Source organism: Muntiacus reevesi, chromosome 3, assembly GCF_963930625.1.
Source record: "Muntiacus reevesi chromosome 3, mMunRee1.1, whole genome shotgun sequence".
NCBI classification, from domain to species: Eukaryota; Metazoa; Chordata; class Mammalia; order Artiodactyla; family Cervidae; genus Muntiacus; species Muntiacus reevesi.
Window position 1 is genome coordinate 78,420,363 of NC_089251.1, and position 16,448 is coordinate 78,436,810.

The 16,448-nt window shown below is 42.6% G+C and overlaps 1 long non-coding RNA gene across 2 annotated transcripts in view; it reads left to right on the forward strand.

The window, feature by feature from the left end:
* LOC136162967 (uncharacterized) overlaps positions 1 to 16,448 on the forward strand; it is a 453,850-nt gene that overhangs the window by 92,690 nt on the left and 344,712 nt on the right. For both annotated transcript variants that reach the window (XR_010662182.1, XR_010662181.1), the window contains exon 4: positions 9,229 to 9,311. This is a non-coding gene — a long non-coding RNA (uncharacterized lncRNA). The remainder of the gene's footprint in view (positions 1 to 9,228; positions 9,312 to 16,448) is intronic.

Here is a 16,448-nt window from a genome sequence, read left to right on the forward strand (position 1 = left end):
AGAATGTAATTAGTTAAGATGAAGTCATACTGGAGTACTGTTGTCCCCTAGTTCAATATGATTGTTATCCTTATATATTAAAAAAAAAGGACATTTGACACAGAGATATACACACAGGGAGACTCTCATGTGAAAGTAAAAGTTGGGGTGACACTCCTGTAAGCCGAAGATTGCCAGCAAACCCCTGCAAGTTAGCTGAGGGTATGGGATGGATTCTTCCTTCCATAAAGAGGAGCCAACCCTGCCAACATCCTGATTTTAGCCTCCGTAACTGAGACGGAGATTCCTGCTGTTTAAGCTACCCAGTTTGTGGTTCTGTGTTACTTACTGTAGCCCTGGGAAGCTAATACACTGCATTTGTGAAAAGAGCAAAATCAACAATGAAGGAATATTTCCTAGTGCTGTGTACTCTGTTCACAACTTCCCATGCTTTATGTGCTGTCATAATTCTCACTCTTTTATTACCTTTATCACAGTACCTCATCTTTTCTTTCTCTTTGGAGAACTTGCATAAAGCCTTTAGTATCTAGAATGGGTGGCTTTTGCATAGACTAATGAGTCTTAGAAGAGCCAAGACTTACTAAGTGGCCTTGGAGTATGTTTAGAATGTCCAACTCTAGCAAATTTGAGAATTTTCAGGTTGTATGCCTATTTTTTCTGTAATCCTGGAAGTAAAAGGCAAACATCTAAAAAATGGTGGATATTTTATCATACTCAGTAAAAAGATGAAAGATAACAAAACTACAATTAGTGAAAAATAAAGTTGGAATGGAGGATGACCTTATATGTATAGATGAATGTTTTATTCTATGAATAATGAGAGCTACAAAAAACTTCTGAAGGGAGTGACATAATCAGTTATTTAAAAATTAATTTTTTTTAAAAAAATTGGAGTAAAGAATCTGCCTGCATTGCAGGAGACCCGGGTTTGATCCCTGGGTGGAGTTCAGTGCCTTGGTGGGGAAGATTCCTGGAGAAGGGAATGGCCATCCACTCCAGTATTCCTGCCTGGGAAACCCCATGGGCAGAGGAGTCTGGTGGACTGCAGTCCATGGGGTGGGAAAATAGTTGATTTACAATGTTGTGTTAGTTTCAGGTGTACAACATTTGAATTAATTATACATACATATAATATACATGCCTTTAAAAATTCTTTCCTCATACAAGTCATCACAGGGTACTGAGTGGAGTTCCCTGTGCTACACAGGGATCCTTATAATCTGTTTTATATATAGCAGTGTATATATGTCAATCCCAGCCTCCCAACTTATTTTTCCCCTCCATTTATCCATAGGTAGTTATTTAAAGCTTTATTTTGAAATAAGTATATAGATTTATAGGAAGATGCAAAGAAGTATCCAGGGAGATCCAGTATGCCCTTTATCCAGCCTCTCTTAATGTGAACATCTGGCATAACTATAGTGTAAAATGAAAACCAGGAAATTAACATTGACATAATCTGCTTATTCAATTTCACCAGCTAATATATGTACTAATTCGTCTCATTTGTGTGTGTGTGTGTGTGTGTGTGTTGCTATGCAATTTTATTACGCTTGTAGCATAGCATAACCACCATTACAACCGAGATTTTTCACTATACCATTACTGCAAGATTTTCTTATGTTAGCCTTTTATAACCTTACCCATCTCCTCCCTCACCTATTTCTAAACCCTGGTAACCATTAATGTCTTCCTCATTTGTATAATTTTACCATTTCATAAATTTCACATAAATTGAATCTTGCATATTACACCCTGTGACCTAAACTTTTTAAAAATTATTTTTTATGGAGTAGAATTGATTTACAGCATGGTGTTAGCTTCTGTGTGTGCAGGCTCAGTTGCTCAGTCATGTCCGACTTTTTGCAGCCCCATAGACTGTAGCCTCCTGGGCTCCTCTGTCCATGGATTTCCAGGCGAGAGTACTGGGCTGGGTTGTCATTTCCTGCTCCAGGAATCTTCCCAACCCAGAGACCGAACCTGCATCTCTTGTGTCTCCTGCAGTGGCAGGCAGATTCTTTACCACTGTGCCACATGGGAAGCCCCTGTGTTCCACTGTACAGCAAAGTGAATCAGTTATACAGAGATTTATATCCACTCTCTTTTAGGCTCTTCCCCATACAGGGCATTATAGAGTATTGAGTGAAGTTCCATGGGATATACAGCAGGTTCCTATTAGTTATCTATTATATATTAAATATATATATATATAGTATTTATGTGAAAAACTTTTTTTATTCAACATAATTTTGTTGAGGTTCATTCCTTTTTAATACTGAGTAGTATTCCATGGTGGAGAAGGCAATGGCACCCCACTCCAGTACTCTTGCCTGGAAAATCCCATGGACGGAGGAGCCTGGTGGGCTGCAGTCCATGGGGTCGCTAAGAGTCCGACATGGCTGAGCGACTTCACTTTCACTTTTCACTTTCCTGCATTGGAGAAGGAAATGGCAACCCACTCCAGTGTTCTTGCCTGGAGAATCCCAGGGACGGGGGAGCCTGGTGGGCTGCCGTCTATGGGGTCGCACAGAGTCGGACACGACTGAAGCGACTTAGCAGCAGTATTCCATGGGCTATCTGTACTACAATTTGTTCAAGCATTCACTTATTGAGGGGCATTTGGGTAGTTTTTGGTTATTGAAAATGAAACTACTATGACATTTGTATCTAAATTTCTGGGTGAAAACAAGCATTCATTTCTCTGCTGTATGTGCCCAAGGGTGCAACTGCGAGGTCTGTTGGTGTAAGTCTGTTGTTAGTTTTAAAAGGAAATGTCAAACTGTTTTCCAGGGTGGCTCTACCATTTGGCATTCTCTCTAGTGATCCCACTTCTTCACATCCTCCCCTAGATTTGGTGTTATTACAGTTCTTTTATTTTTAGTCATTCTGATAGATATAATGATATCTTACTATAATCTTAATCTGCATTTTTCTAATGACTTATGTTGTACACCTTTTCATGTGTTTATTTTCCATCTGTATACACTCTTCTGTGCAATGTCTGTGCATATCTTTTGACCATTTTTGAGTTGAATTGTTTGTTTTCCTATTGTTAAGTTTTGAGAATTCTTTATATATTCCAGATGCAAGTTCTTTGTTGAGTATGTGACTGTGAATACTTTCTTCTGGTCTATAGTTTGTCTCATCATCCTTTTAACAGCATCTTTTTCAGGGCAAAAGTTTTAAATTTTGATAAAGTCCAATTTGTCAACTTTTTCTTTTGTGTGTTGTGATTGTAGTATCAAGTATGTGGTTATTTTTGTATTTTTGAGCGTGAAGGATGAAAAGGAGAGCACTAAGCGTGGTGAAAGGTAGATAGTTGCAAGGCTGTTTCAATAGTACAAGTGCAAAGCCGGTGTCAGTAAAGCTGAAGAGAAGAAAGTAAATAGTTCTATTAGGTATAGATGTGATAGGACTTAGAAAGCAATCGTATATTAAGGCTAGGGTATCAGGAGACGTTTGGGGCTTGGATTTATATAATGGAGTGGATAGCTTTGCCATTACCTAGAATGATTACATGAAGGAATAGCAGGTTTGAGAGATGGGTCTGGGATGACCAAGTCTGAGATTAGACACAAAGAATTTAAGGTGCCCATGGGACATCCAGGGTGAAATATTTAGTGGGTGGTTAGAGAGAGTGAGTGTTGGAAACTAAAGACACGGGCTTAAAAGTTGAGGCCATGGGAATAAGTGAAACCACCTGGGGAGATGCTGTGATTTTAATTCTGTGTGTTGAATCATAAGACAGTAGTGGACTTCAGTGAACCATGAAAACAATCTGAAAACTGAGAAATTCAATATTCTCTTCTGTTATCAAAAGGTTATGGAAATCTGGAAAGGCAAGAATCTTTCAGTGTCTTCCTTTGGAAAGTGGATTCAGAGAATGATTCTAATTTATTTGAGTCATTGAATCTTAAACATGTGATGGACATGTGACTAGATAGGTCCCTGACTGACAGAAATAGTATCAACCTAACAAAATTAGAAGATATTAAGAAGAGGTGGCAAGAATACATAGAGGAACTATACAAAAAAGATCTTCATGACCCAGATAATCACGATGGTGTGATCACTCACCTAGAGCTGGACATCCTGGAATGTGAAGTCAAGTGGGCCTTAGGCAACATGACTATGAACAAAGCTAGTGCAGGTGATGGAATTCCAGTTGAGCTATTTCATATCCTAAGAGATGATGCTGTAAAAGTGCTGCACTCAATATGCCAGCAAATATGGAAAACTCAGCAGTGACCACAGGACTGGAAAAGGTCAGTTTTCATCCCAGTCCCAAAGAAAGGCAATGCCAAAGAATGCTCAAACTACTGCACAATTGCACTCATCTCATATGCTAGTAAAGTAATGCTCAAAATTCTCCAAGCCAGGCTTCAAAAGAATGTGAACCGTGAACTTTCAGATGTTCAAGCTGGATTTAGAAAAGGCAGAGGAACCAGAGGGCAAATTGCCAACATCCACTGGATCATTGAAAAAGCAAGAGAGTTCAGAAAAACATCTATTCCTGCTTTATTGACTATGCCAAAGCCTTTGACTGTGTGTGGATCACAATAAACTGTGGAAAATTCTGAAAGAGATGGGAATACCAGACCACCTGACCTGCCTCTTGAGAAACCTGTATGCAGGTCAGGAAGCAACAGTTAGAACTGGACATGGAACAACAGACTGGTTCCAAACAGGAAAAGGAATACCTCAAGGCTGTATATTGTCACCCTGCTTATTTAACTTATATGCAGAGTACATCATGAGAAATGCTGGACTGGATGAAGCCCAAGCTGGATCAAGATTGCCAGGAGAAATATCAATAACCTCAGATATGCAGATGACACCACCCTTATGGCAGAAAGCAAAGAAGAACTAAAGAGCCTCTTAATGAAAGTGAAAGAGGAGAGTGAAAAAGTTGGCTTAAAGCTCAACATTCAGAAAACAAAGATCATGGCATCTGGTCCCATCACTTCATGGCAAATAGATGGGGAAACAGTGGAAACAGTGACAAACTATTTTTTTGGGTTACAAAATCACTGCAGATGGTGACTGCAGCCTTGCAATTAAAAGATGCTTGCTCCTTGGAAGAAAAGTTATGTCCAACCTAGACAGCATATTAAAAGGTAGAGACATTACTTTGCCAACAAAGGTCCATCTAGTCAAAGCTATGGATGTAAGGATGTAAGAGTTGGATGTATGGATGTGAGAGTTGGACTATAAAGAAAGCTGAGTGCCGAAGAATTGATGCTTTTGAACTGTGGTCTTGGAGAAGACTCTTGAGAGTCCCTCAGATGGCAAGAAGATCCAACCAGTCCATCCTAAAGGAAATCAGCCCTGAATATTCATTGGAAGGACTGATGCTGAAGCTGAAACTCCCAAACTTTGGCCGCTGATTTATTAGAAAAGACTCATTAGAAAAGACCCTGATGCTGGGAAAGATTGAAGGCAGGAGAAGGGGACGACAGAAGATGAAATGGTTGGATGGCATCACCGACTTAGTAGACATGAGTTTGAGCAAGCTCTGGGAGTTGGTGATGGACAGGGAAGCCTGGCGTGCTGTAGTCCATGGGGTCGCAAAGAGTTGGACACCACTGAGCGACTGAACTGAACTGAACTCTCTAACTCATCTTTGTATTCCAAACTTATAACATTAAAAGAAAATGGGGTTTAACATCCTAATTTGGAATAAGAGAAGCATTTCAGCCTGTTACATTTATGCAATGCCACATGAGGTAAATCAAAGAAAAATGAAAAAGGCTACTTAAAAAATGTAATAGTTGCTGGAAAGAGGTATTTGAAGATCAGCTTTTGATCAGCATGTGCCATCTAAGCCTTTAATTTTTAAAATGCTCAAGCACAGTAATCTATTTTCATGCTGTGAGTGAAAGAAAGGGGAAGATTATAATTCTTTTAAAGAGAAAGACTGCTGCTTGTGATCTCGGAAAATAATAGCACTATGTTCTGAAGCTGGAAGCCCACCCTGCCCTTAGCACTGCAAGCTGTGCTGAAAGGAAAAGAAAATATGCAAGAAAGAATACATCACACTGTATTTAAAAGGGATTTTTTTTTGTTAGCGCTGTGGTCAAAGAACCTTGAGATTCTGAAGAGTAGACAAATGGATTTTCAGGTGCAGTGGTCTCTCCTAGGTACCCTCGCAAAAAAGCCCACATGGCCTCCCTGTCACTGCCTTCCCCTGCCCTGGCTTCCTCACAGAATGTTCCCTTGTACTCTTGGCTCCCCTCCACCAACAGAACATGTGTGGATTCCTATTTGCCTTTCTTTTGTATCAGGATGTAAAGAGTTTTGGGCCAGAAAATCAGAATTCCTTTTGCATATGACACCGTCAAATACAGAAAAAGAGGCGATCAAGTGTGAGCAATCAATCTGCAGGGTAGGCTGTGTGGGTCTCCAGGTGGACTCTTAGGGGAAGTGGAGATGCGTGTGATGTCCAGCAGGTGGCAGTGTGAGCACGTGACAAGGCCAGTAGAGGTAACCTCTTCCGGAGGGCCAGGACCTGTCCATCTCAGGGTTCTGTTCATCTCTGAAGGTAGGTTTCCAGCCCTTTGCTGCTGCTAAGTCATGTCAGTAGTGTCCGACTCTGTGCGACCCCATAGATGGCAGCCCACCAGGCTCCCCCGTCCCTGGGATTCTCCAGGCAAAAATACTGAAGTGGGTTGCCATTTCCTTCTCCAATGCATGAAAGTGAAAAGTGAAAGTGAAGTTGCTCAGTCGTGTTCGACTCTGTGCGACCCCATGGACCTCAGCCTACCAGGCTCCTCCGTCCATGGGATTTTCCAGGCAAGAGTCCTGGAGTGGGTTTCCAGCCCTTTACCCCCTATCTTTTAAATCCTTAACAAATCCTAAAAAGTCTTTCCATCTGATAATCTGTAGAAGCATCGCTTGTCTCTCTTCCATTGGCGGCTTATTTTGAAAGGCTGAGCTCTTTAAATAAATGAGCAAACTACACAATGTGAAGGGAAATAAAATGCTTGATAGCCATGTGATGGCAAGTTTGTTTGCCTTAAGCACTTGTTGACAGAATGATCAAATAAGGACAAGGTCATGGTTTTGATCTCTGTAGAGGCCAGTTAGCTTTGTTCTATTGTGTGGCCAAGGGTTTCATCTGACATGTGTTTAACCACCTGAAAATGTCTGTTTTGCATATGGGAGTCAGTGTCTAAGTGTTGCTCAGTCAAAGAAATTCACTAGGGTTAAAAAAAGAAGATTGACCTAAGAGTCATCCAAACTTGGGTCCAAATGCCTGCTCTGTGACACAGTGGCTGTGTAACCTCAGTAAGTTTCTCTCAATCCTTCTTCTTGTTGCCATAGCGCTGTGTGAAGGTGACAATGTAAAGAAAGTGCCTGGCATTCTGTAAGTGCTTGAGCAAGAGTAGCTAGAAATAGTAATGATGTGAAAATCCATTGACTGTTCCCATGGCAACTTGCCTGCATTCTTTGTATACCAAGGAGAGCTTTGCTTCAGTGGAGCATCTACTTAGAACCTTATCCTTTCTCCTCTTGCTGACCTCAGGCAACAGGGAGGAGCCTGAGGTAGAGGACGGTCTGGGTTAGAAAGAGCAGGTTAAGTGTACAGTGTTAGCATATTGCTGTGTCCCATGGCCCAATATAGATGACCTTTGGATGATCTCCCTGTCTGCAGAACTATGAATGGAGTATGAGATACCTAGGTCAGGTGACTTCTCCAAGGGAAGAGCACTCAGATTCCTTGCCCTCTGATCACTCACGCACATTGTTATTTAGCTGGCACTCCCAACTTCTGTTATATCCATGCTATTCTTGTAGGGATCAATTCTCCATCTTGTGCATAGCTCCACCATCCATTCAGTTTTGTAAGCCAGGTACCTAGGAGCCATGCTGGGTATCTCTCTCTCTGCTTTTTGACCTGTTCACCCAGTCTGGTTCAGTTTTATCTTCAGAACATCTCCTAAGTCCATTCCATGTCTTATTATCTGTATTACCATCCTTCTTGCCCACGACATCCTAATTCTTTCAAGATCTCTACAGTGAACTCCCAGTGGTGGACCTGCATTCACTCAGTCCCTTCACTAGTCCCTAAATGGCCACCCACTCCAGTGCTTTTGCCTGGAAAATTCCATGGACGGAGGAGCCTGGTAAGCTACAGTACATGGGATCCCAAAGAGTCGGACACGACTTCACTTTCACTTTCTCTACCCTGAAGTTAGAGTGGTCTGCCTGCTCTCTCATCACCTATAGGGTCAGGATGAAACTCTTGACCACTACTTACAAAGCCTAGCCTGATCTGCCTTCGTTTCTCAGCTGCAGTTCCAATAGCCTGTTATTAGTTCCTTGGATTTGCTACTATCATTTCCACCTGTGGACACTTGCCTGTGGTTTTCTCTCCTCCATTTCATCATTAACACTATTCACCTTTCCTCAGTTCAGATATTCTTAGGAATTCTTTTTTTTTTACCACCCCAATTAGGTAAAGTGATAATAATGAAACAGCAAATCCTTATATAGTAGTTATCAGGCACCAGTCCTATCTATGTTAACTCAACTTATTTAATCTTCATAACAACCCTGTGTAGTAGATATGCTACTGTTACCCCTGTCTTACAGATAAGCAAACCAAAACATAAGGTACGTACACCGACTTGCTCAAGGTTATCTGCCTGATTAGTGGTAGTGCTAGAAGTCAAACCAAGGCTAGCTGGCCGCAGAGCCTGCCCTGAGTCTCAGCCTCGCTCCATGGTGACAGGCGCTCACAGCACCATCTCGTCTGTAGCACCAACTACAGGTGCAGGTTTATCTTTGGTTATTGGAACATTTATGTCCCTGAAGAGACTGTAGGCTCCATGAAAACATCTTTGCTTTTTGCTCTCCTGGTAGCCTTTGCCATTTGGGGCACACAGTAGGAGCTGAATAAATGCTTGGATGAGCAAATACACGTGGATGGGAACTATGGACAAGGACGGCTCGGTGCTTCCACATCCAGGCCAGACATGCTTTCCATGATCTAGTTCTCAGGTCAAGCTAATGAGGCAACTCTGCCTTCATCTTTCAGCTGAGGAAATGCAGGACTAAAGAGGCCAAGGGCCTGCCTGAGGCCAGGTCTGAAGCGGGCTGTGATCCGCGTGGGCTGATGTCAGCGCTCAGCATTCTGCACCTTGCTGTGTTGCTTCTTCTTGCCTCTTTTCCTACCATCCTTTCCTTCCCTTCTCCTAACGTTGTTTTCTCCTTCTCTTCTTCTAGGCCCTGAACAAGATCTTCTGTTCTCAGGATATGGGAGGCATCTGCACAGTAGAAAACTGAGCTGACCTTCTCTCAGGAGGAAGGTAGGCTATGGCTATGTAGTGCCAATGTGACTTCACTTTGAGCTCTTAATGATTGCAGACATTTTCAGTATATTTAGTAAGTTTATTTGTTTTTTTGCATTTGGTCACACTGTTATCTGAAGGCAGGGATTTTTACGTTTTTTTATCTCCAGGTTTCAGAACATTGCGCCTTCACGAGTTCATCTTTATGCCAGATGTGGGAGGGTAGGTGGGTGGTGCTTTGCTTCGGCCGGAAGACACAGAAGAATAGCCCTGGTGTCAGGAGGCTCACATTCTTATAGGGAGAGACTGACATACGAACAAGATGCCAGGGAGCAGTGTGTCGTATGGATGGGGACGGGGGAGGCTGGTGGGCTCTGGGAAACCTTCATAGAGACATCTGCTCCACAGACCTGGGTGTGGGGCTCTGGACGTCCTGCTCAGGGCTAAGGTTCCATCCTTGTGAAATTTACAATCTAGAGGGAAAGAAGGTTGTTCAGTAATTACAGATTATAATTTATATTATGAAGGAAAAGAGCAGGGTAGGATGAGAGGGAATCACAGAACCAGTCTGGGGAGATGGGAAGGTCGAGGCCCTGGAGCTGAGCAGGGGAGAAGGAGTCAGTGCGAGTCCCGTTAAGGACAGGTGCCCAGGATTCTCCAAGCAGGAGCTGGTGCTCACATGAGGCAGGAGAGGCTTGAGGTTGGAGTAGTTGCAGACGGTCAGTGTGGCTGGAGTGCAATGATCAAGGGGGGCAATGTGAGGGGTCAGATCAGGCAGGGCCTCCCAGGCCGTGGTCGGGGACAGACTTCACTCAGCTGTGATGGGGACACAGTCACTGAAGGTTTTAAGGAAGTGAGTGCCATGATGGGATTACTGGGTACAAACAAGGCTGGCTGCATTTTGAAGAATGAATTAGACAGGGACAAACAGGAAAGTGGAGAGAACAGTTGGGTGGAGGTTTGAGTCTGTTACTAGTTTGTAGGATACTATGGCTAGAGTGTGGCTCCTCAATGGGATTTCAACAAGCAGAGGTGGTTGGACTGGAAGGGAACAGAATGTCCAAAATCAGGGAGCAGGAGGAAGCAGGGTGTGGTAGGGAAGTTGCTCTGTAAGCAGCCGAGGGAGGGTGGTGGGGCACTGTAGTGCCCCCAACTCTGCCAAGAAGATAGAATTGGGAGATGGAGATACTAAACATTTAAAGCAGATCTTTAACAGATCAGCTTTGCTTTGCAGAAAGAGCTCTCCTGGGGTGTTTCAAGGAAACTCAGTGGGAGGGGAGATTGGAGCTTGGTGGTTATTGAAATAGCCCAAGGACAGGAGAGATGGTGTTTTCCCAGTAGTTGTCAACAGTGATAACTATCATTTATCAAATGCCTTATGACATGCGAGCCATTGTACCAAGTACCTGACATCTGTCATTTCTCATCTTTGTCACTGAAATTCCCCACCACACGTCCTCTAAGGGGAGCACAAGGGAGGGGAATGCTCTAATCAGACACCCCCTCCTAGCAGCAGTGGAGCCTCTTGGCCCTGCGTGGGGTAGCATTCTGTTTCTGTAAGGAAATCACTGTTCTTTGATGAAGCAACTTTTCTAAAGGCGATAGAGCTGAATGCATTGCAGAGGTGAGATTTGAACTGTAATCTCTCTGATTCCAAAGACCATGTTCTTTTCATTATATCAAACAGTTCCTCATATCTCTAGCAAAACCTGTGGTGATGTAATTATTTATATGAATGTTTTCCTTTCTCTGCTAGAATTTGCACTTGTTGAGAACAGCCTTGCATGCTAAGTCACTTTAGTCGTGTCCAACTTTTTGTGACCCATGGACTGTAGCCTGCCAGACTCCTCTGTTTGTGGGATTCTCCAGGCAAGAACACTGGAGTGGGTTGCCATGCCCTTCTCCAGCAGATCTTCCCGACCGAGGGATGGAACCTATGTCTGTTATGTCTCTGGCATTGGGAGGTGGCTTCCTTACAACTAGCGCCACCTGGGAAGCCCTTGTTGAGAACAGAGACTGTGTATTATTCATTCCTGCACCCCCAGTGCCAAGCCCAGGAACTGGCACAGAGTAGGTATATTTTGACCAGAAGAACCTATATAGATGTGGTGAATATACACAATGGAATATTACTCAGCTGTAAATAAGAATGGAAAATCCCCATTTGCAGCAACATGGATGGACCAAGAGAATATTGTACTTAGTGAAGCAAGTCAGACAGACAAAGATAAATACCATACCACTTACATGTGAAATCTAAAAAAATAATATAAATGACTCTATAGACAAAACAGCACCAGACTCACAGACACAGAAGACAAACTTATGATTACCAAAAGGGAAGAGGAGGTAGGGGATAAATTAGGAGTAGGGGATTAGCAGATACAAGCTACTTACATAAAATAGATAAGCAACAAGGATTCACTGTATGCTGCAAGGAATAATATTCAGTAAAAATCTGAGAAAGATAGCTGAGTCACTTTTCTATAAACCCAAAACTAACATGATATTGTAAATCAACTCTACTTCAGTTTAAAAACCTCTATTGAATAGAGGATAGTTCTATTAAGAATCTGAAGTCCTCTTTCATTGCCCACTTGAGCCCCTTGTCTTTTGCTGTGAGAAGCAGCACACGTGAAGAGTTGCTGGCCCGTGTTTCCTCTTTGTAATAATATCGTCAGTCCTGATGGCTGCAGGGAACACCACCAGAGCAGAAAACCCCATGTTCTGTGCCGACTTTCCTCCAAACCTGCTCACACTGATGCCAACTTCCCCAAGTCCACATGCCGTTTAGTTTGAGGTCCTTCACTGTGAAAGCATCAGCAGGGCTGACAAATGGAAAAATCAGACCTTAAGTTTATTGTGAGGTTATGGGTTATAGGCATCTTATGGGATTTGAGAGTTATGCACACACATTACTGCAGAGATGCAGGTTTGCTGAAAGAAGAGATGGTAATTGTGCAGCCAATTAAAATTCACACTGTGTAACACCGACATTTTCTCCCAGTGCTAGCTGACAGTAGGTTTTAATTATGCAGTAATAAAAAAACTCCCAGAAAAACAGCAGTAAATTACAATCTATTTCTGTGAGTGATCTTAGTCCAATAGCTAAAATCTACAAATTATATAAAGCAAATATTTCAAATTAAATCACAGAATGTTTATAGAGCTCTGTTTGTGCATAAGGCATCAGCATATTTTTAATTGCCACCTTGCCGTTACAGTTAGAGAGCATGATCATTGAATAGGGGATGGGGGACAAAATGAAACTGGCACGTAGGGGAGGTGCTAGGGGTGGGACACCAGAAGCTCTGGGACAATAAAAAAGGATTTAAGGGAATTCCCTGGTGGTCCAGTAGTTAAGACTTCACCTTCCAATGCAGGGGGTACGGGTTGGATCCCTGGTTGGGAAGCTAAGATCCCACATGCCTTGGGGTCAAAAAAAAAAAAAAACAGAAGCAATATTATAACAAATTCAATAAGGACTTTAATAATTGTCAACATAATTTTTTTTTTTAAAGGAATTTGAGTGGCAGGGCCAGTGGAGGGCTTCCTTGGCTCCTTGCAGCTTCTGGGATCAGGCAAGAGTAAGAGCTCTGCACTGCTGGCCGGGCATAGAGACGAGGAATCAGCTGTGCCCAAGGCTGGGGCCACAGTTTGTTCACTTGCTCGGAGCATAAGCTGTTGGTGTTGGGACCTGCAGGCTGCAAGGAGGGCATGGCTGTCTGAAGCATCTTATTTTCCTGTCCTCGTAGCAGTTCTAAACCTCTCTTTGAAGAGTTATGATGGAGCCTGAAGCTTATAGAGTTTTGGGATCCTTCAGAAAGAAAACAGTACAAAAATATCTTCTCTTTTGCAGAGTTTTTGAAAGTATATGACCTTGCCAGGGCTTGAGTTTAATTAATTTCACATAAATCCATTTTTATCTGTGACCCTTGGGGTCTACACTCTTGTAGGGTGTAGAGTGTTTTGAAGATGGGTGTGAACTCACGTAGCCAAGAAAACCCATGGCAGGCAGGGCAGGCTGCACCCCTGGCCTGTCACTCATTCAGCTGCACACGTGGGTCAGGGTGTATCTAAGCCAGCAGCCATTTCTTGAGCGTTTGTGCCGGGTGCTGTGAGCACGGCCAGTGCTTTGGTGCTTCATACTCTAGCATAGCCGGGCATAGCAGCTTTCATTTCACCCCTTCCCCAAATAATGTTAGCGTTAACTAGTCACTTTTCAAAAACTTTTATTTTATTTTGGAGCATAGCTGATTAACCATGTTGTGTTAGTGTCAGGCACACGACAAAGTGATTCAGCTGTACATATCCATGTATCTATTCTTTTTCAAATTCTTTTCCCATTCAGGTTATTACAGAGTTTTGAGAAGCATTGTCTGTGCTATACAGTGGCTTGTTTAACCAGCTACTTTGAATGACAGAAACTGGGGTGGTAGGAACACTTTCTTAAGGGCCGGGCCTATGTATGAATTTGCTGTTGCAGACTGTACGTTAGCTGGGGGTTGCGGGGGGTGCCTGCATTTTTTCCTGACAAGATCTTGGCATCCGGTGACAGTGTGCATGGTGACACTAGAAGGGTCTTGGCCTTTTGGGATATCCTGGCACATGCCCTGCTCCCAATCCCCCACCCCGGGCTCCTACAACCAGAATCAGTGGCTGAAAACGGCCATGATTACGTAGATCCTAGTCCTTAACCAGAACATTTCATAGGAGTCATCTGAGGCCCTTGATAAAAATGGCTGATTTCTGGAGCTTTCCTGACTTCCTACAACAGAAATTACAGAGACAGAGCCTGTGAATTTGTACTTTTAGCAAGTACTTTAGGTGTTTCTTAATATCCAGCAAGTTTGGGTATCACTGAACCAAAGAACATGTGAAAAACATTCTAAGGTAATAAGGGAATGTGAGTTTTCACTGGGTAAATTAATTGAATAGTAGGAAAAGAGGGAGTGCCATAATATTCCTAATGATGGGTGATAAGAAGTGAAAAAACAGAGATAATGTAATCATGCATTTATTGCTTTTCAGGTACTACACTAAGCATCTAATGACTAGATCATTTAATGCTCCCCACAGATCTTTGAGGTGGAGCCTTTTTAACCTCCCTTTTACAGAGGGAACACATAGTAACTTGCCCAAGTCATGCAGAGGATGAACTCCAGATTTGAACCTTGGCAGCATATGCTTTCTGCTATTTTATACAGACTGAAATATTGTCTAATCCTGGAGAAGCTACATCGCTCAATATGGAGGTTAGGGGAAGAGCCTAGAACACTCTGCCAGCTGCAATGGAACCCCTTAAAGACTCTCTGGTTCAATATCCAGGGTCCTGAGGCTGCCGTGGTGCGGAAGGCAGTGAAGTGGAGTATCATCAGTGTGGGTTTGGATCTTGTGTGTGAGACACCGTGGGCCTCCCTGAGCTGTTTGCTGCAATGATGCCCTTGATCACATGAGAGGGAATGTGGCCCTGGGTGAGAGAGGCACCCAGGGGCGGTGACGGGAGTGGTGCTGTGTACCAGTCCACCTACTGGGGAGGGTGGTTAGCAGTGTGATGTGATATCTAAGAGCCTTTGTTCACTGTGTGACCATGTCCATTTTCTTTTTTTAAAAATTGCATTTGTTTATTTATTTTTAGCTATGCTTGGTCTTTGCTGCAGTTTGGGCTTTTCTCTAATTGTGGCGAGTAGGGGCTAGTCTCTGGGCTTCAGTAGTTGTGGCTCCCAGTCTCTAGAGAACAAATTCAATAGTTAAGGTGCTTGGATTTAGTTACTCTGCGGCAAGTGGGATCTTTCCTGGATCAGAGATCAAACCCATGTCTCCTGCATTGGCAGGTGGATTCTTTACCACTGAATCACTCAAGAAGCCCCACTGTGTCCATTTTCTATTGATGCTGTAACAGACTACTCTAAACTTGGCAGTTTAGAGTAACACCCACTTATTTTCTCAGTCGTGTGGATTGGGAGTTTAAGTAAAGTGTGGCCTTCTACTTAGAGCCTCACAAGACTAAAATCCAGAAGTTGGCTAGTTTGGGCTCTTATCTGGGAGTTCTGGGGAAAGTTCCACTTCAAACTCATTAAAGTTGTTGGCTGAATTCAGTTTCTTGCTATTATAGAATTGAAATTCTTATTTACTTAATAAGTTACTCCTTTCATCTTCAAATAAAAAGTGGCATATCAAGTTTTTCTCATCCTTTGAAACTTTGATGACTTCATCTGCTACCAGGCAGAGAAATATTTCTACTTTCAAAGTCTTATTTGATTAGGTTAGGCTCACTGAATACTTCAGGATAATCTCTTTACTTTAAATGATCAGTAAGTGTCAGTCGCTCAGTCATGTCCTCTTTGCGACCCCATGGATTGCAGCCCACCAGGCTTGTCTGTCCATGAGATTTTCCAGACAAGAATACTGGAGTGGGTTGCCGTTTCCTTCTCCAAGGGATCTTCCCAACCCAGGGATCGAACCTGGGTCTCCTGCACTGCAGGCAGATTCTTTTACTGACTGAACTACAAGGGAAGCCCCAAATGATCAGTAGTCTATCTGATTAGTCAACTGATTAGTTACCTTAATTACATCTGCCATATAATTATATAACAATGCAAATTACATAGTCAATATTCAGTGAGCAAAGGCTGTGGGGCCAAAATTCTGTCTGGCACAGTGACTCCAGGCAAGATCTCTTACACTTAGTGGCCTAAAAGAAATACCAGTTTTCATAGATATGTGATATGTACAGAAACCAAGATATTTTGCTCTAACAGAAGGAGTTATATATTATTCTGAAATTCTGTGTTTCATTCCAAGACAGAATATATTTTCCAAATAATGACTTGAAAGCTAAGAATGAGCTAAAATAATTTCTTTGGGAAAATCTGCTAAATAATATCAGAAGCAGTATGCATCATTTATCCTGCCCATCCTCCACCTACCCTCCCACCTCCTCACTCACCAAGTTGGTTTGAAAGTTTTCAAAAATCCTTTTCATTAACTTCTGGAGTATAAAGCTAATAGACCATTAACCAGTGATAATGCCAGACTACACTTTAATGTGTTCCTCTCCGCTCCCCGCCCCTCCCAGAAAAAGCATACCTCCAAGCAATGCTATTTAAAAAGAATATTTGAGCCAGTGTCTAATTTGAAGAAAATGAATACCTT